The sequence below is a fragment of the Dendrobium catenatum genome, unplaced genomic scaffold, assembly GCF_001605985.2.
Source record: "Dendrobium catenatum unplaced genomic scaffold, ASM160598v2 fragScaff_scaffold_1414, whole genome shotgun sequence".
NCBI classification, from domain to species: Eukaryota; Viridiplantae; Streptophyta; class Magnoliopsida; order Asparagales; family Orchidaceae; genus Dendrobium; species Dendrobium catenatum.
Genome location: NW_021319876.1, coordinates 356,800 through 362,760, shown reverse-complemented (window position 1 = coordinate 362,760; position 5,961 = coordinate 356,800). Strand labels below are relative to the sequence as shown.

At 40.5% G+C, this 5,961-nt stretch overlaps 1 long non-coding RNA gene across 2 annotated transcripts; it reads right to left on the bottom strand.

Moving 5' to 3' along the window:
* Positions 1 to 10: 10 nt before the first annotated feature.
* Positions 11 to 5,527, bottom strand: LOC110111429. Of its 2 annotated transcripts, XR_002304861.2 has the most exons (3): positions 5,374 to 5,527; positions 5,017 to 5,179; positions 11 to 4,840 (listed from the first exon to the last, which is right to left on the bottom strand). It is a non-coding gene; the product is annotated as an uncharacterized LOC110111429 (long non-coding RNA). The 2 variants fall into 2 exon arrangements; XR_003702669.1 differs by lacking the exon at positions 11 to 4,840 and having other exon boundaries at positions 4,854 to 5,179.
* Positions 5,528 to 5,961: the final 434 nt, after the last annotated feature.

The following is a 5,961-nucleotide window of genomic DNA, read 5'->3' as shown; positions in this document are numbered from 1 at the left end:
ATAAAAGAACATAGCCTGGAAGCTCTTTGGGAAGGGCACAATAGTTTGGTGAAAAAAAAGGAAGCTCTATCGGCAGATGTTCACCGATTCTTTGGTGAGATGCGTTGAGAGCTAAGGCAAATCAATGCTCGTCTAGATAGGAACCTAAATGCTCGGGTGGCATTGCCGGCAACCATACCGGCAGCTAGGCGAGGGTTCGCAGCAGATCGGGAGCAACTGTGAGACAATTTAACTCAGGGTTTATCCGATTCAGAAAATGAAATGGGTGGATTCAATCATCTCGAGCTATCGGAGTCTGAAAACGAACCAGAGCTAATCTGTAGACGACGCCCAATCGAGAGGGACAGACACCACAGCGATTTTCGCGTTAAATTGGACATACCGTTCTTCAATGGCAAGCTACACATTAACGATTATTTGGATTGGGAAAGGGTTGTAGAGACATTTTTTGAATACATGGAGATTGAACCTGAAAAGCAAGTGAAGTATGTGGCGTGTAGACTCAAAGGTGGTGCTAGCACGTGGTGACAGCAGGTGATTCAATCCCGGAGGCGTGAAGGCAAGGGAATCGTCCGAAGTTGGTTCTGAATGAAGCAGTTGCTGCGAACTCACTTCTTGCTGAGTAATTTTGATCAAATGTTGTATGTTCAATATCAGCATTGTGCCCAAGGATCGAGGATGGTGAACGATTACACGGAGGAATTTTATCAACTTAGTGCTCGGAATAACTTAAATGAATCCGCCAACCAAATAGTTGCTATATACATTGGTGGATTGCGGGAGGCCATTCAAGACAAGTTAGAGCTAAATGCCATTTGGTCATTGTCGCGGGTGATTAACTATGCTCTCAAGGACTAAATGCAGCTAAGTAGACACCAGTCCAGTAGGACTCACCGACGGAACTTTGATTACTCCATCGAAAACAATAAACCAGTGTTTCATTTCGCGGCCAATGCTATCAAAACTTCTTCGCGCCTAATGCAACATTACCACAAGCCAATACAAATCCTAGAGTACTGGAGAGCAAACCATACCAAAAAAACAAGGCACCGATATGGAAGAATTCTTATGCTAAAATGCTAACATCAAATGTTTTAGATGTTTCCAACAGGGACATAAGTCCAATAAATGCCCAACTCGGCCGCAATTTCAAATGCTTGAAGCCGACGAAGAAGAAGAAGCTAACAACAATAATGGTGACCTTGAGGGAGATCCTGAAGACGTGGTGGGAGATGAGAGAGAACCAGTACTATGTGTGATACAAAAATTACTCTTGGCTCCTCGGCAGCCCGCCAGCTCCCAAAGGAATGCATTGTTTAGAACAAAATGCACTATACAAGGAAAAATTGTGAATTGTTAATTGATAGTGGTTGTACATAAAATGTTATATCCCGCACGGTGGTGCAGGCTTTGCAATTGAAGACTTCGAAGAACCCCAATCCGTACAAAATTAGTTGGGTTAAAAGGGGATGGAAATTGCCGTGTTGGATATGTGCAAAGTGACCTTTTCAATTGGTCGAGACTATGCTAGTGAAGTACTCTGCGATGTAGTAGAGATGGATGTTTGCCACCTGATTTTGGGGCGGTCGTGGCAGTTTGATGTGGGGGCTATGTATGATTGCAAGGCCAACACATACTCCTTCGACTGGAAAGGGAAAAGATTGTGATTATTGCCCCGCACACCTGACAAGGAATTGGTTAAAATAACATCAAAAACTGCACTTTATGCCATTACCGAAAAAGCCCTGCTCAATGCTTGGCGAGAGTCCAATTGCATACTGGCTTTAATTGTCCAAGAACATAGCCATATTAGTGAAGAACAGACGATGCCAAAAGAGATCAGCTCGCTGTTACAGCAATACACGGACCTTTGTACGTCCAAACTCCCGAATGAACTTCCACCAATGAGAGCTATTCAACATCAAATTGAGCTAATGCCGAGGGCCTCTCTTCCTAATTTGCCTCATTACAAGATGAGTCCAAATGAGCATCAAGCCTTGCAACAGATTGTCGACGAGCTTTTAGACAAATAGCTGATTCAACCTAGTGTGAGCCCCTGCGCTGTGTCGGCTTTGTTGGTGCCCAAGAAAGATGGCAGCTGGAGAATGTGCATGGACAGCCGGTCTATCAACCGCATTACTGTTAAATTTCGTTTTCCAATACCGAGAATAGAGGATATGCTGGATAGATTATCCGGAGCCACTATATTTTCAAAGCTAGACTTACGCAGTGGCTACCACCAAAAAAGAATTCGTCCCGGGGATGAATTAAAGACGGCTTTCAAAACCCGTCAAGGCTTATATGAATTGAAGGTAATGCCTTTTGATTTGTGCAATGCACCAGCTACGATCATGCGCTTGATGAATGAGGTGCTTAAATTGTTTCTCAATAAATGTTGTGTTGTATATTTTGATTATATATTAGTGTACAGCACCACAAGTGACGACCACCTCAAGCACCTAACAGCTCTGTTTGACACCTTAAGAAATAACAAATTGTTTTTGAATCGCCACAAATGTGAATTTGCTACATAACAGGTGTCTTTCCTCGGGTTTCTTATCTCAGTAGCTGGTACTAGTATGGATCCAAAAAAAGTGGCGGCAATAGAAAATTGGCCTATCCCTCGTTCATTATCTAATATTCGCAGCTTCCACGGGTTCGCTAATTTTTATCGGAGATTCATTAGATGATTCAGCAGTATAATGGCTCCAATCACCAATGTGTTGAAGCAACCGCAACTTGCCTGGGCAAATGAACAGCAACAGAGCTTTGATGCAATCAAAGTTGCTTTAACTTCGACTCCAGTTTTGATATTACCTGACTTTAACAAACCATTCATGGTTGACACTGACACATCAACCATTGACATCAGGGCAATTTTATCTCCAGACAAAAAACCGGTGGAATTTTTTAGTGAAAAGTTATGTCCATCTCGGCAAAGGTGAACTGTTTACGAGCAGGAACTGTATGTCGTTGTTAGAGCGCTGAAACAGTGGGAGCATTACTTATTACACCAAGATTTTGTCCTCTGTAGCGACCACAAAGCTCTACAATATATCAATTCTCAAAATATCATTAATCGGATGCATGCGCGCTGGATTATATTCTTACAAAAATTTACCTTTGTGCTGAAACATAAGAGCGGAGTGCAAAATCGGGTAGCCGATGCGCTTAGTAGAAGGGCTGCTTTTATAACCAGGTTACAAAATGAATTTGCAAGCCTTGAATGCTTAAAGGAGTTATATTCAGATGATGATTACTTCCAGGAACATTGGCTCAAATGTTGTCAGCAGGAACCATCAGCCGACTATTCTATCCGCCATGGGTTTTTATTTAAGGGAAATTTATTGTGCATTCCTAGCTCATCTTGGAGACAGCAGATTATTAAACAGACTCATGCGGGTGGTTTCTCCACTCACTTAGGTCGAGGTAACAAAGTAAGTCAACTACAGTAGCTATTTTTTTGGCCGCATCTAAGAAGAGATGGCTCTAAGTTTGTCGAAAGGTGTTCCATTTGTCAAAGTTACAAAGGAGCAGGACAAAGCACCGGATTGTATCAACCCTTACCCGTGCCGGAATGCATCTGGGAGGATTTGAGCCTAGATTTTGTACTTGGCTTGCCACGGACAAAGCATGGCAATGACTCGATAATGGTCGTGGTGGATCGCTTTTCAAAAATGGCGCACTTCATTGCCTGTAAGAAAACATTCGATGCTCTAAATATTGCCAAGATTTTCTTCAAAGAAATTGTGCGCTTACACGGCATTCCTCGAAGCCTCACATTGGATAGAGATGTTAACTTCATTAGCCATTTTTGGAGAGAACTGTGGAAGAGATTGCACACTCAAATCCAACTAAGTTCCTCATATCACCCGCTGACCGATGGCCAAACAAAAGTGGTTAACCGCACACTGGGTAATCTCTTGCGATGCTTAGTTCAAGACAACCCAAAAATCTGGGATGAGTTGCTCGGTCAAGCGGAATTTGCTTTAAATTACATGTGAATCATTCCACTGGTATGTGCCCATTTAGTATTGTTTATACTAAAGTACCAAATACAGTTCTTGATGTTGCAGTGCTTCCAAAGTGCAAAAGTAAGGCGGCCTCTGCATTAGCCGACCATTATACAGAATTCTTATCTAATATTCGGTTAAAGCTACAAGGGGCCAATGAGAAGTATAAGTTGGCTGTGGATGGCCATCGACGAGAAAAGTTGTTTAATCCTGGAGATTTGGTTTTCGTCCGATTGAGGAGGGAGCGACTACCAGTGGGTGAATACACCAAATTGGGCAAAAGAAAATGGGGGCCTTTTCCTATTAGCAAAAAGATTAATGATAACACATATGTTGTGGATCTTCCGGCGGAGTTTAATACATCACATACTTTCAACGTTAAAGACATTTATGCTTATAACCCTCCCGACTACAATATGACGCAAATTCAATCTGTTAGCACAGATTTCCTTCTTGATGGGGCGAATGATGCGGAGCATCTCCTCTTATGGTGTTCAAGGGAGTATTTTATCTTCTTAGCATATTTCAGTTACATTGCTTAGTGTTGTTGTGAGCTCCACTACCCTTAGTGCTTTAATTAGTTGCATAGTACAGAAGACACTTTACTGTTTTATACTTTTAATCGTATGGGAGAAAAGTAGGAAGTATATACTAGAATTCCGGTAAGGAATACGGCATAAGTCTTATTATTATCAATACAGAAAAACTATACAGTTTATCTGTCTAGTTGCTTGCTTGTTTTCTCTGTTTCTTAATCCTTTGCAGGTGCGCCGGCATCAATATCATTTCTGACTATAGCCTAAACAAATCGCAAGATTCATAATATCCTGCCAAAGAATAGTCACATAAAAAATGAAACAATATGTTCTAAGAGAATGACGATTCATGAAAATCCTAACCGGCATTCAAACCAAGATAAACCAAACATTTAATGAATTCACAATTCTATCCCTAAGAAGAAACTAACGAAATCGATAAGCTTTTACAATAAATAGAAGCTTACATTTCCCCGCACCATGAACACTGTGCACTGGTTCCTTTCTCCCAAAGGAGGGTTTCTTCTTTGTTTTAAACAGCGAGGTTCATCGTTATCTGAAATCCTCATAAATCTTGTCGGAAAGAGAGAGGCGTTCCCGACAGCTTCCGAAATCTTTCCCTCTACAATCCTAAGAAGAAACATGCTCATACAAATCAAATGACCATTCGATATTTAAGGGGTAAAAATGCACAAATCAACAAAGAATGCCAATCCATAGCATTGATGGATCAGAACTATAAACAGAAACGAAAATCTAAACCTAAGATTTGCAGAACAAATAAGATCGTACTGTAAATTCCCAAAAAAGATTTCACAAAAAACCTGAAAATGTTTGAATTAGCATTTTTCGTTTCAAGGTGTCATTTCGCATCTTCATCCGCATCCCTTTCTTTGTCGATCTCCTCGCCTGTGCTTGCTCGATCTCTTGCTTCGCGCTTGAAAAACCGGAAGTGGCCGGCTAGAAAAAGGCGGGGTTTTCATATACAGCATTCCCCTAATTAATCAGACGGTTCATAATTCAGGTCATGAGATCCAACGGTTGGAATACAACATTAAAGACCATTCCTAAAAAATTGTATTAGATTAGCTAAACACATATGAGAAATTAATAAATAGTTATGGTTATATGAATTGTATTAATAATTTAATATAAACTTGAAATTTATTCTATTTCTAAAATTTATATTAAACTAATCTTAAAATAAATATAATAATTTTAATATAATTAATTTTCTCAATAAAAATAATTAAATAAATATCTCCATACATTAACATGATAGGGATTGTACAAAAACGTGGTCGTCTGGCACAATCGTCTGACTATGATCCCCAATATTATTGTTTGACTATTATCCCCAAACCTAGACCTGTCAATTTCGGGTTGCGGGTCGGGTTCAGGTCGAACCCGAA